Consider the following 14,131-nt stretch of genomic DNA (forward strand, 5'->3'; position numbering starts at 1 on the left):
GTGTCTAAGGAGAGTCATGACTTTCAAATAGAACTGGGGCAACAGAAATGTCCCAAGTAAAGACACTGGACTGAGAGGATGGGTCAGTGGTTTGTGATGGGTAAAAAATGGAGCAAGCAAAGAAGTCAGGCATGTGCCTAACAGCAGCCGCGAGTGAAGTATTCAAGACTTCTGTAAGTCCTCTCTAATCAGACCACAGCAGAGAGGCCCCGTCGCACTTCACATTAGCAAGACACCCCTCAGATGTACTTTCAGATGGACTATGAGAGTGTCATGAAGCAAATGTCACATCCACGGTTTTGTGGCTTGAGGTGTTGAGTGAGCTCAGAGAGAGCTTGGGGAAGGGCAGTGCTGGTGAGGCCGCTCTGCTTCCCACAGCCTGGGAAGGGCTGCTGAACCGCACGGGTGAAAAGGGGCGTCCCCCTGAAACTGGAGCAAAGTGCTTCTGCTTGCTGGTGTTGTGTTGCAGTCGAGACAGAACACAACAGTCCTAGAAAAGCTCTCTCAGCAAAAAGATCCCCCAAACCCCAAGGAGAATTAGCCAATCAATGAATACAAAGCAATGCTGTACGATGAGGCACAACCAGTCCATCTCAAAATTATAAAATGTATCATTAATTTTCTCCAGTGCAAACGGGGAAGAAGCAATTGTCCTAGTAGGATTATCTGATTCCAGATTGTTCTAGAGCAACAGAAGTTTAATGAATGCACATTTCTGGCTTCAAACTGTGAAATAGCTTAGTAATTTACCCACTTCTACAGCTGGCTCTCAAACTTTAAAACACGATGCATGACAGAAAGATGGGGACTAAAATCTAAAGTTGCGGGAGTTTTGCCTCTTGTAGTGTTTTAGAGTCAATAGAAGTAAGCACTAAAGAGAGCAAAATAGATTTCATATTGAAATGCAATTCTCCTCCCTGCCCCAAACACACATATTTTAGCTTTTTAATTTCCACTTGCAGCCAGCAGATACCAGCACACAGGTGCTATTCAGGACTTGAATAACGCATCCCTCCTTGACATGCCAGAGATGAAATCTCTTGACTACAGGCAGTAGAAACGCTCCACCTTATGGCTGAAGTTGTATGGCAGGCTACAAGAGAGCTGGGGATCTCTATAGCTTTGAGGGGGGAGACAGCTACTATTTGAACACTTTAAAGGAAATGCTTGTTACCTTAGAAATAAGCATGTGAACTTAATCAGCTTGAGCAGAAATATTTAACTACTTCACTCACTATGTGCGTCTCAAAACACATCAAGCTCTCCAACTTTTATTCCTCTTTTCTATTTCTGTGAGCATCTCTTTTTATAGAAGGAAGCATTTTTCACTCCTTGACGATATAGAAAAAAATCTTGCAAGGCATCTGCTTTCCTGCCAACTAAACAACCCTTGGTATTGAATAGCAAAAGAAACAAGTTAATGTGTTTCTCTCTTGTGAGCTGAAGGACCTGAAAAAAAGACTTTGAGGATTGCTGCATACCTCTTTTCACATGGCTTGTCCTTACTGTACCTTCAGTTGTTTAAATTCTACTGAGATATAAATGCAAGAACAGTCATTTAAATAGGTGCGGACTTCACTTGGCAAGTGAGCACAACACCAGGCTTTCAATGCTGTGTGTAATTTAACAGCAGAAACAGACTACCAGAGGGAAAAAATCTTGAGATAATAAAGCCATAAATTATGCAATGAACTGGTTATCTTCAAAAAGGCACCAATTAGCTATTAGGGCCTATATTTTCAGGAATGGCAGGTGATGCTGCATATCCAACACGGGGCACTTTATTAAAAGGGTCTTATTTTTCATGAAGTACACAGCAAATCAAGCTCTTTTTAAGGTATCTTATGTTAAGCACCCAAAACCCCTTAAAAAAAAAAGTCCACATAGATTTCTGATATATAGGAGGGCTTCATAGGCAGACAGATGCTTGCCCCCTGTACCTGCACAACAAGCCTATGAAGAGAAGAATTGGTTTGTGGGATCAAGCTGGTGTGTAGGAATCCTGTGGGTGAACAGCCAAAGCAGGTCGCTTTTACCAGGAGGAGGTGCAACCACCGCCTGCAGACTGTACCTCTTTTTTTTGGCATGCACCACAGCAGACAGATAGGAAAGGTGCAATCTCTAAGACCACTCTGGCCCTTTCAGGAAAGGGGAAAACCTTTTACCTAGTTGATGTACCACCTAAAAGGAAGGCAAGTCCTTCCCATCTCTGTGCTCCTCAAGGCTTCCTCAAGGAATCAGAGACACAAATCTGTAGCACACCTCAGAGCCAGGTCCATCCTGACCAAGAAACAATCATGTTTAGTCAAGCTACCTCATCAGGATGAAATACCAGTGTCCCTTGGGGGTTGTACAAACATGGCGGACTATCTGACCGCAGGCCTGAATTGCTAGCCCTGGTCACTGTGATATATCCTTTTTCTAAAAAATGGGAACAGAGCTGGCAGCGGTGATCCAGGTAACCAAATAAGGCTCCACCAATGCCCTTAGCTCTAAAAGCCTCCAGGCTCAAGGAAATTTATCTGCAGAAGAACAGAAGTCCCCAGAGACACATCTTTCTTTGACTCATTTAAGTTACATCCATCATGTAAGAAGAAAGCCTGTACCACTGTCATGTCATACAGTCTCCATAATAAAACCATTTTCCTTCTAATGAGAGTTATTTCTTTGTGTGACTGAGCCTTCCTTGTGTGTCAAGAACACAAAAATAACAGAGCTGTGCAAAACTAGGAGCTTGTAACCCTTCTGACACTGCCAAGGAGGGAGCCCAGGAGCAGAGCCAGCTGCACTGGCGAATGCCTACTCGGCACCCAAACCACCTCCCTGACGTCCTGGGAAGCTGACGCAGGCCGAGTCTCACAGCGGCACCTGGGAATAGGTAGAAATGTGGCATGTTAACCGTGCGAGTGCCCAGGCGTTGAGAAGAGCTCCACAAGCTGCCTCCTCCACAGCTCATGCCCGGCTCCTGCTGCCTCCTCAGACCTGCAGGCCACCAAAATGCCTCCGGCCACCAAAACAGGGGCAGCCATGGCCTGGGGAGCAGCGATAACAGGAGCAAGCAGGAAGAGGGTGGGATGAGCTTCCTCCTGCCCATTGCCGCCCTTCGGGAGAGGGCAGCTCACCAACCTGGCGGGACACAACACGATTTATCTTATTTTCACTTGGCGATGGGAACAACCATGTGTGTACCTGAAAAGAACCAGCGCGTGGTGGGACAGAAGCAGGTTTGTCTCTCTGCATTGAGGCTGGTGGCAGAGACTGAGACCGTGGTGACCACCTCGGCGCCCAGGAGCTGCAAACAGCTTCGGGCAGCTACTACTTGGTCTACAACCTTCCAGCAAATGCGGTGCTCACATCAAGACTGCCTATTGCTGCCCCAGGTCCCTCCAGAGCACAAAACTGGTAAAAATGAACGTTCACATGCAGAAACATCGTCACCCACCAAGGAGGGTGCTCTTTTTTCATGCTGCATCTTGCTACTTGCTGTAGTTCCTATAATTACTCAAAACAACACTAGCAGTTGTTGAGGGCCTCTGAAGTTGCTCTAATGTTTTCTTTCACCGGGTTGTAAAACCTATATTTGAACATGGAATAAAGTGTGTGTGTAAAGCGCTTAGGAGTATGACTCCTGGTAGGAATAAATAAGAAGCTAAATAAGTACAGAAGCTTAAGAATTAGAGAAACAGACTTACCAAAATATGACATGGAAGCAAATACTCTAGTACAAACAATTACTAAGAAAATATAACAAAATGCAGGTAGGTCTTGATAATTTTTTTCCTGCTATAGTACTTCTTTCTGATTTCAAAAGAACCCACTTCTTTCTATACCTTACTTCTCCATCTTTGTAATGGGAAAAAATAACTTTTTTTTCTCCTTATGAGGTCTCCATCCTTTGCATATTTGGTGTACAAGTTCTTTGGGCAGGGCAGCCCAATCCAAGTATATGTGTGTGGAAGTATCATCTACATAGTTAGGATCAAGATATGCACGGAAATTTCCAAGTTATGGTACAATTCAGATTGAAGACCACATTTTTTATTTATATTACCTTGTCTCACTTTCAAAATTCATGTGGAAGCTGGAACGTGGCACAAGTACAACATTCAGGTGTTCCCTTTTAAAAAGCTCAATATAGAGGTTTAGTTTTATATTTAAAATCTGGTTCACCAAATTATCTGTCTAAAATGAGTGCCCACTGCTGTCAAACACACACAGCTAGTGCACAACTCCAGGCAAATTGGAACATAAATTCAGACCTTTGTTTATGTTTTCTCCTTTCAAAACTCAAATATGTGTCTGCAAATTTGTCAAAATTAGATGAGATAACCTTCCATTTTCTAGCAATTAAAGTGCATTTCAGCATCATTTCTAAAGACAGTGAGACCCCCACCATGCTTCTGGAGACTGTTAAAATTGGGTAGGAGGTAGAACGCTAACAAGGCTCCGCTGTTCCTCATTAGTGTGCTGCAGGATGGTATTTAGGACACAGTTAACAAGCCTGGCAAAGGCAGGGCTGTGGGTTCCCTATTTCTTCTGTGCTTAAAAATGCTTCCCCCAGGCTTGGGGAGCGGGACTCAGTGTGTTTTCTGTTTGCATCTTTATTCCAAACAGGGTGAAATGGAGGATCTGTTTCCTTGTATTTTTTAAAGAGCCAAATCAGAAGAGTATTATAAAAAATAAGCATTTTGCTTCTGTACTTTCAAAAACAGTCCACTGGGATAGGATAAAGCTCTAGAAGCAGAAACTCTAAACTTCTTTGGGCAAACACCCAAAAGGCAGTTTCCCTTTGCTAATTGATGCAACAGAGAAGAGGAAATCCTCAGCCTGTCACAAACAAGGACGTCCCTGAGTTTGTGGCAGTATTTCACTCCCTGGTCCTTGTGGGTGGTCATGCTGGCCTGTAGATGGCGAGTTTTCCATTTGGAGGAGTGGTTGTTTCAGGGGATAAAAAAGTGGGAAGGGAAGCCCTGGTCCTCAGGGAAATCTGATAGGCAAACACTGTGTGAAATGGATAACTAAGAGTTAACCTTTCAGTTTCTCAAATGCCTCTGTCATGATGCAAAGCTCTGTATGCATGACCGATCGTCTAACAGGCATCAGGATTTTGCCCACAAGATACTATAACAATTCTAGCTAAATATTAAACATTCTTACTTGAAATGGAAATCGGGAACCTCAGCACCCATTTCTGTAGCATCCACAGCCCATGGCATAAAATCATCAAGGTTTCTCTTTCAGGAAGCAAGGTGAAGGTATCTGGTCATGATGCTATTATTTCATTTTCTGATTCCCTCTTTCAATTTTCAGTAATATACTGGCACGAAGTAAGAGGTGCCCATATTAATTGATTGATTGATGCTAAAGGTGCCACTGCAAGGCCCAAGACATTCAAGGAATGACTGGCACTGCTACTAATCTCTGGGCTATCATGAGACATATCATCTGGGCCAAATTCTCTGTGGAAGGCAAAACTTTTAAGCCTGCTCCCCACTGAATTATAACATACTTTTAGGAAAATGTTTTCCATATGTTTTTCATAACCCATGCCTGTATTTTAAGCTCATCTGGACTCCTTCACCGATGAGCTAGTAAAAATACAAAGTTGAAAAGAGCACTATAAATACACATAAAATGACATGTTTTTCCCTGACTATCCAAATGGAAACTCCACTACTCTATATCCATCCTTTGACGCATTCACTTCCTATTGCTGGCTTCCCTCTCTTCCTTTCTACTTTCCTCCCTTTCCCCTTATATTTCTGTCTTGTCCAAGAGCTACACAATGAGGCTGGAATGTGAGTTATATATTTCCAAGAGACATCAACTACATGCTTTGTGGCTCAAATGTTCCATTTATTTTTGCAGTAAAGATTTATGAGCCTTCCTGAAGGCTGCATGGATAGAAATTGTTTTTCTAACATCCAACTCCTTATTAATTCCTGGGGAAATCCCTAATACAAACAGAATTTTTGATAAGTCAGTAGTCTTTCCATTTTAAAGTTTCGCTGTTATTTTGTTTTTAAAGAAAAAGCCCTCGCAGATACTCAGACAACATTTAAGTTCACTATGCTGATTAGTCACACAAATGCACACACACACGCACACTCCAATTTGGTTGCAAATCACACACTCAGCTACAAGTCGGGGCCCAAATAAGTGAAATATTTATTTTCCTTGGGTGATTTTTCCATCCCTCCTGCTCTCCTGCACTGAACCCACTCCTCTGTGAGTACGTGGGGTTTTGCCTCTGCCACTTTCCCAAGAGGAGCCCCATGGCAGAATACCAGCCTGGCCCTGCTCTGCAGCTGCCCTCGCTGCCTCCTGCTCGGCACAGGGAAGGGGGTGTGCAAGGCCCTGGGCCTGTGCATAAGTTTGTTTGCTCATGGTTTTGCCTCCCTTGCTCCAGCACTAGCCCCTGCAGGGCGCTGCCTTCACTGGTGGTGCTTGGGTGCAAGGGGGCTGCCAAGCCAGCACGCGGCTGCTGCCTGGAGAGTGCAGAGCAGGACGGCCGTTTCCTATGGTACCAGGAGGGGAGAAACGCAGAGGGAAGCCTGAGTGCCAATAGAGAGGGGAAGCTTCTTGATTTGTGCCCCGGAGATCATGCTGCTGGCAAAACGCAGCACTTATTACCTCCTTCCTCGTTTTACTGCAGACTCTGCTGCTTTCCTGAGCCTAAATAGCTTGTCTTTGACCCCCCAGCCCTGTCTGTGGGCTTCTCCACCCTGATATCAAGGAGAAATCTAGGGCCAGAGATAGGGATGAGCTAATGCAGGGGCAATACCTTACTGACACATCTCTCTAGCCTGGGGGCATGTCCTCTACCTGTGTAGAGGGCATTTCCATTGGAGGTTTGAGGTGTACAGGAGTGCTGGGGCCTCCGAGCCCTGCCATCACTTGGTTTGTAATCTCCTTTTATATCTTGCAGGACGAGCATCGTCCTGGTGCCCTAGATTATATCTTAGAAAAATAATCTTAGGGTTTGCTATCACTTACATGATGCGGTGATGTGCCCCCAGCAATCCCTCTACAGCAAGAGCACTGGCACCCTCCACCCGACCAAAGTGATTTTGTCAGCCCTGTGCTTCGACACTCCCCCAGCTTTCTGCAAAGCGCTGCCACTTCAGGACAAGGACTTTTTGTGTCCTTTTTGCAGCAGGATCAGCAGTTGCACTTGAGCACCAGCCAAGAGAGAACTGGCTCTGTCAAACTCAAGCCCCTCTGCATTTTGTAGGATCCAGCTCTTTCCTTTCTCATTTCCAGACTTGAAAAGTCTGGAGGGCTTTTTGCTGTCATCAACAAGCAAATCCTCCATGATTTGCTTCAAGCCCCTTGTGACATTCCCAAATAGCATTTGCACAGTGATTCTCCGGCTGTTTTTTGGCTGCAGGTGCTGATCAAAGCGCTCCCTTTGACCCCCTACTGCAGCTCTCATTCCCCAGCCACCACAGCTAGTAGGAAGCCTTTTTAACTGGACTATTTTTTTACTTATTAATATCATCATTTAGCATGGTGGGTAGGTTTATGAGAAAGCAGCTTGCTAATAGTAAAGGGCAATAAGAGAACTACCCTTGGCAGAGGCAGGAGGAATATTATCCTGTGACAGCTCCAGTATTTTGGGCCAGTTCTGTATTTTGATACCTTGTGCTACTTCCCTGGCATTACACAGGAGCCAGCTACGCCTCCAACAGCAGAATGTGGTTTTATATGGCAAATATGCTCGTACATTCACTTCTAGGGATTGGGTAAACCTCACTCTCTGCTGTTCTCCGGATTAAGGAACGAAGCAGGCAAATTTATCCACAGGATCTCCTTGCTGCACAAAACGTTGGAAACCCCACAGAATAGCACAGCTGAGCAATAAAAAGAAGCCAAAAGGAAAAGACAGTTACCATTCGTAACACAAAAGACCAGAGTTGGCACAAATGCCATTTGCTCTGCTAAATAGTAGGAACTAGAGGCAATAACATTCCTTTACAGAGGTAAAAGGTTAACTGATGAGAATTCAAGTAATTTAACTGCTTGCACAGCATGTTTTAAAGCATACTCCCCACAAAGGGCTGCTGGAATTGCTAACAGCAATCCTCAAGAATCCTCAAGAGGAAGGGGCTTTCTGCCTGTCACCTTTATGCTTCACCTTTTTACCTTTCATTAGCAGACTGACACATTGATGGCTTCCATTTCTCAGTGATCCTGGGCAGCCAGACCCCCTCGCTCAACTGGCCTGCCCTGAAGTCCCCTGAGCAACACCTTTGCAGTTCTCACACATCACAACCCCCACTCATCTCTGGCTAATTTTGCCCATGGAAATCTCCCATGCCAACCTTTGCAAGTCCTTTGTAAGCCACATTTTTGTATACAAAAAGGCAACCCAAAGGGGAAGAGAGGTAAATCAAAAACGGAATGCGACTTGATGGAAATCAAATGGAAATCAAATTACTGACCCCCTGCCTGGCAAAGACATGTCGTAGCTAAATCCCGAGGGCTGTATATGATGTAGTCGGCTTTGGGAACTTGGTTGTCTCTGCTGGCAATCATTAGTGTTGATATGTACAAGTGACCCTCTAAAAATAGCCACGTTCAACTTGGAGCTGCAAAAATCTGAATGCAATGACTCTGTGGTGTCCTGCCTCATCAGACCTCATGCTCATCAAAGAGGGATTTGGTCTCACTCCTCCTAAAATATTTTACCTGTCCTCATCAGCATAGGCGATCTACTCAATTACCATCTTGAAGTACGTTAGTTCAGGAGGAAATGCCAGATGCCTTTGGTCAAGACAGGTTTTAGTTTAATTAAAGGTAAAAGTAAGTGTTAAAAATAGAAATGGCAAGATATTTGTATCACAAGTCCTGACTATTAAACTTGCAGCATCCACAGTTCTGCTTAGCACTTAGCAGTACATTTCAAATATTATTTAAGGCTATGCCATTGCTTCTTGAAAGTGTACAGCAAGAAATGTTAAACGCACTCCAGACCAGAACATTTGAAGATAACTCTTTGGGGTCAGTCAAGTATAAGTCACAAAAGCCAATTAAATGCAGGAAGAGGTACTTACACATTGCTAAAGGGTGTTTGAGAGGAAAAATAGACCAATGAAAAGCTAAAAACAGCCACTGATTCTTATGTAATGTTACCTAGTCATTATTTCTTCCAAGAAAACCTTAGAGCTGTCCCTTTCTTCATCACAAATGGCCTTGTTGGGAGGACACTTTACAGCCACTGTGAGATTTTTAAGTACTGCTCATTATCACTGCTGTAAACGTGACTGAAAGGATCTGTGTTAGCTTTCTCCCATGGGAGTACAAATGGTACTGCCAGAGACCTGCTATCAGTGCTATGAGAAATACACCACCTTGCTAATCTTGTATTTTTTTTCATCATAGACGCTACACAGAAAACCAGCCACTTACTGGTTGTAAGTGCACCTCAGTGCTCCAAAATGCAGCCACAGCAAATAAAACAACTACCAGGATTTCTGCACACAGAGCGATTTCCAGGCACTTGGATGAGTGCTGATGATGTGCACTTCGAAAGGCTGAGTCCTCCCTAGAAGAGGACTTCCAAGAAAGCTTTGTGGATACTTTTCTTTTTTCCTTTTTTTTTTCTTTCTTGTCTAAAGCACTCCCTCATTCTGAAGAAGTTCTCAGGAAGTTGCCCATCTTCCTAGTTTCTGCAATTCAATTTTCAGCTCACACGCAGGTGCTAGGCTTGCAAGCTTAGTTGTGAGCTATTTAGTCCTAAGATGTGTGGGGGAAAAAAAACCCTACTACAGGGTTTTGCACAGTAACTAGCGCGCCAGCATTTTCTCCACCCAACCAAAAGCTGAACTTGCACTGTCTCTATTTGCAGCTCCTTTGTGTTTGCTTTCCACGACTGGTCAAATGCTCAGAAAAAGTGTGGCCGTACCTTCAAATTTAAGACCTTACTTGTTTTACTGGATAGCCTGCACCCTCTATGTGCGCGTTGCACATGCATAAAGCATCATTAGATACCCAAAGTCTACATTTCTCAACAAATTTTATGCGGAACGTTTGCACTGCCACTGAAATGCAAAAAAAAAAAAAAAAAAAAAAAAAGCCATGTTTGAGATATGTTTCCAGAAAAGTGTTAGCTAGAATTACTTATAGAACCCTTCCTTGCAATATAAAAAAGTTTTTTGCACAAATAGGTATCACAGGCTAAATAGCAGCTGACTGGGAACACCAGGGGTATACTGGCCCACCACAAGGTAGGTCCGCAGCAGGCAACACTAAATGATCTAATGTTAATTCAAATTTGAATATTTATCTATTTTGATTGGTAGAATGGCTATGCCTGTGAGAATGATGGCCAAAATACTATCAACATCTCATAGGAAGGAGTTTGCACTTTCGCAATCAAGTGAAGAAATGACTTTGTGAAGATCAGGAAGGATAATAATCACAGAGCTTACTTGGCAGTGCTCAGAAGTTCTTCCGTTGCTCATGGAGGAGTGGGGATGAGGTGTCAAGTAAAAGGAAGTGATTATGAAAATAATTCTATTGCAGTTTCTGAGAACAAGATTATTGAAAAAAAAGTGTTGCTAAGAAATATGAAAACACAAAAAGCAAAGTTGCTGTTGCAGAAGCAATAAAAATGTGCAACTTTGTCATACCTAGTGATTGCTGTGGCTCAATAATAACAGCATATTAAAACACAGAATTTTCATAAGGCCATTCATAGCTAAAATGAAATTGATTGTTAGAAAAAAATGATGTACCGTCAACATGAGAGCTACTCTTTTAATTGATAAAACAAGAAAACAGATGGCTGAGAACTTTTTTTATTTTTGGTAACAATTTACGCATAAAACCATGGAAATACCAAAATGCTGCTGATAGTTTTCATTGCTACACATTACTCCTTGGTTTGATTCAGCAATGACAACAGTATCACAAATATTTGAAATGTAAAGGGACTTTCAATTAAATTGATTAAACTTTGATGATGCATCACTAATGATAATATTAATATTAACTTGGAGAAACATTTGCCCACAGATTAACCCCAAATGAAAATTGAATATTTCCTTCAGTAGATAAATTGTTTCATATAGTCCGTAACCGGATAAAGAATGCCAGAGAGAAATTATAAATTGATCCTGGATGTTGCAGTTGAATTCTTTTACCTGTCAAAGAAATTTTAAAATAATCCAAAATATTTAAGCTACTACCTAGATTACATGTAAAGATTGAGCATATTTACAAAGACAAATTATTTCTAGAGCCAGCAATTGAAAACCTGCAGAATGTTTTCCAGCTAATAGCTGTTATTTTTGAACATCAGGTGATAGCAGAAGAGTTGCAATACATAATTTCCTTAAATATTGTAAATATTGAAATGATATAGGAACAAATTCAGTGGCTGACTACAATTTGTATTTCACACCTAATTCAAGTATCTTAAGCAGTATAATCATCCTTGCTCTTTCAGTTGCTCCAAGCTGCGATATTTATTAAATCCATTACCACTGAGAGCTAGAGTGAGGAAAAAAAAGTGTAAAGTGTAAATGAATTAACCTAGATTACAGGCACCTGCTAAACACTGGCTCTGTTGAAGTTGATTTCAAATGTGCGTATACAGTTGACACTTGGATTCTATACTTGAGGCCAGCAGACGTACACAGGCACATGCTCTTCTATGGAAAAGCCTGTTTCTGCGGAATAGCCAGGGAATGGCCCGTTGTCCCTTATTTTTTGTGGTCGCCCCTTGCTTGCAAAGCAGGCAGACAGTCAGGAAGAAGCAGAGGCGACAGCGATGCAAGACGGGGGCAGGAGGGTTCGGAGACACTGTCGAGGCCAGCACTGGAGCTGGATACAGGACTGGAGAGCCTTTCCTGCTGCCAAGCCCAACAAGACAACTTCTTGTTTTTCCTTCAAGCTGAGTAGGGAATAAACACACAGACAGTTACCGGGATGAACCGGGAGCGTGTTACCATTGCGGAGTGCAGCACGCTTGAGTCAGGAGCAGGCAGAAATGGAACTTGCTGAGCTGGCCTGAACTCAGTACTCTTGCACATAGGCATTATGAAATAGTATTTACTCACAGCAACTTAGATTAGCTGCAGAAACTCGGATTATCTCTGTCCCTGGAGAACTCCTGCTTTATTCCATATAAAGAATGGCTGGCCTTACTAGAATGGGGAGTGTTTTAATCTTTCTTTTTACACCAGACTGTGTCGTTACTTGAAGGATTTTTTTCCTTATTATTTTTAGAGAAAACCTGTATTACAGCACTCTCATAGAGACACAGTGATACATTAAGTGACACAGACAATGTTCTTCACTGCTAAATCTATACATTTACCTGCAGTGATTGTACTTATATAACTATGAAGACAGCTATTTATGCAATAGGATATCCCTTGAAACAATTGTAACGAGAGTCCTTGCAGGAGTCCAAATGCAGAGGCAACCTGGGCCAGCAGGAGGGTTGCCTGCACTTTTCACAACCAGGACTGAACATAAAATCATGCTGTAGAGCTAGAGATCAATCGGAGGAAACCCTGTCCCTAAGCAGTGGATGCTGGAGCAGACAGATTTCCTAGGCACCATACCTTTGCAAATTCACTAGGGACCAAAAAGAGGAAAGGGATGGGAGAAATAAGAGGAAGTTAAGCTGATCTCCTCTGCCATCTCCTCATGAGAAATTCATACTTTGATTGTAAGCATTGCACTCATGCAGCCAGGACAGTATCACCAGCACGAGTGGTGCTTTCAGCACACTGCTCATGATCAATCAATTTAGCTACGGAAAAACAAACAAATAAACGACCTTTTGTAAAATACTTTATTTTGTCTATTGAAATAACATGTTTATCAAGTTGCAGCCTGCCCTAAAAGACATCTGTCGAGCAATTAGCCATGGTGAACTTCCCTTTTGGTTTGCTCAGTTCCACACCGTAGCGAGACCGCTCCATGATAGCTACTGACTGTCATAAGGACATTCTTGTACTGGCCTAGAAAGGTTTCCCACTAACAACATTTGTGTATAGCTTCCATGTGTGCTCTTCACACATTCCCATATCACTTCTCCTTCCCTGCCGCTCTCAGCATTGCCACCTACAGCCTCGAGCCCTCCTCCAGCAGAAGGATGGCAGCCAAGGGCAAAACCTTTTCTGCAGAGATTTCCATGGCTAATGCTGCTTCTCCAGGCAGCTGTGCTAGAACGCAGCAGGCTTCCTAGCTCCGTTTTATACTTGTTTATATCAGTAGGTATGGACTCCTGGGGTGACCAGTCACACTGAGATTAATCACAATACTGGCACTTGCAAGACTACATGTGGGTTTGTAACTTGTCTTACCAGCTAGTAACCTTCCTTGATGTGAGGCTGTGAAACCTTCAGGGAAGACAGGAAATTATCATTTTTTAAAAAATATGTTTCTTTCCTTGCTATACTGTCTGCTCTAAAGTTCAGCGATCGCTGCTGGAACAATTCACACGCACAGGTTTTATCAGGCCCGCAGACCATAATCGGTTATGTAAGCATGACGCAATTTCTGGGACAAAAAAATAGAGCAAGTTCAGCATTTCATTACGCATCCAGGGCCTCGAACAAAATGCAGGCTGAAGGTTGACTAAACTTGGTGGGTTGTTGGTTATAACAGGACCCAAAGGCATTTGGATGTGATCGTGATGGTCTTTATTCACGTTAGCTGGGTGAGTCTCTTTGTCCTGGAGCATGCTGTGGCTAAGTTAGAAGACAGGCAGACAGTGATTTAAGCAAAAAAGGAACACGTCTCTACTTCTTACTGGATGCTTCTATACTGCCAAAACTGCTTAATATCTAAATAGTTTGCCCTGAGTATGAAATACCTTTTTTTTTTCCCACTGACCATAGGAAAGTGGCTTAAGCCAAATCAACGTAGAGTAGAGTTCCAATGAAGCATGGTACACTGATACTAGGCAGGAGTTTCATGGTTTATTTAGGATACTAGAATATCCAGTTACAAGCAAGAATTACTTTTGTTCCTGTAGCTGTATTTCCTCCCGCTGAAAAGGTAGTAACATTTTCTGGAGATTTTGCCAAGAGCTATTCCGCTCTTTTGTTACATGCAGGTTGGATTACTCTAACATGCTCTGCAAGCTTTAATATTGGCAGAACCCAGTAGT

The sequence above is a fragment of the Tinamus guttatus genome, unplaced genomic scaffold (assembly GCF_059628265.1).
Source record: "Tinamus guttatus ecotype Peru unplaced genomic scaffold, ASM5962826v1 Tinamus_guttatus_pri_ptg000030l, whole genome shotgun sequence".
NCBI lineage: Eukaryota > Metazoa > Chordata > Aves > Tinamiformes > Tinamidae > Tinamus > Tinamus guttatus.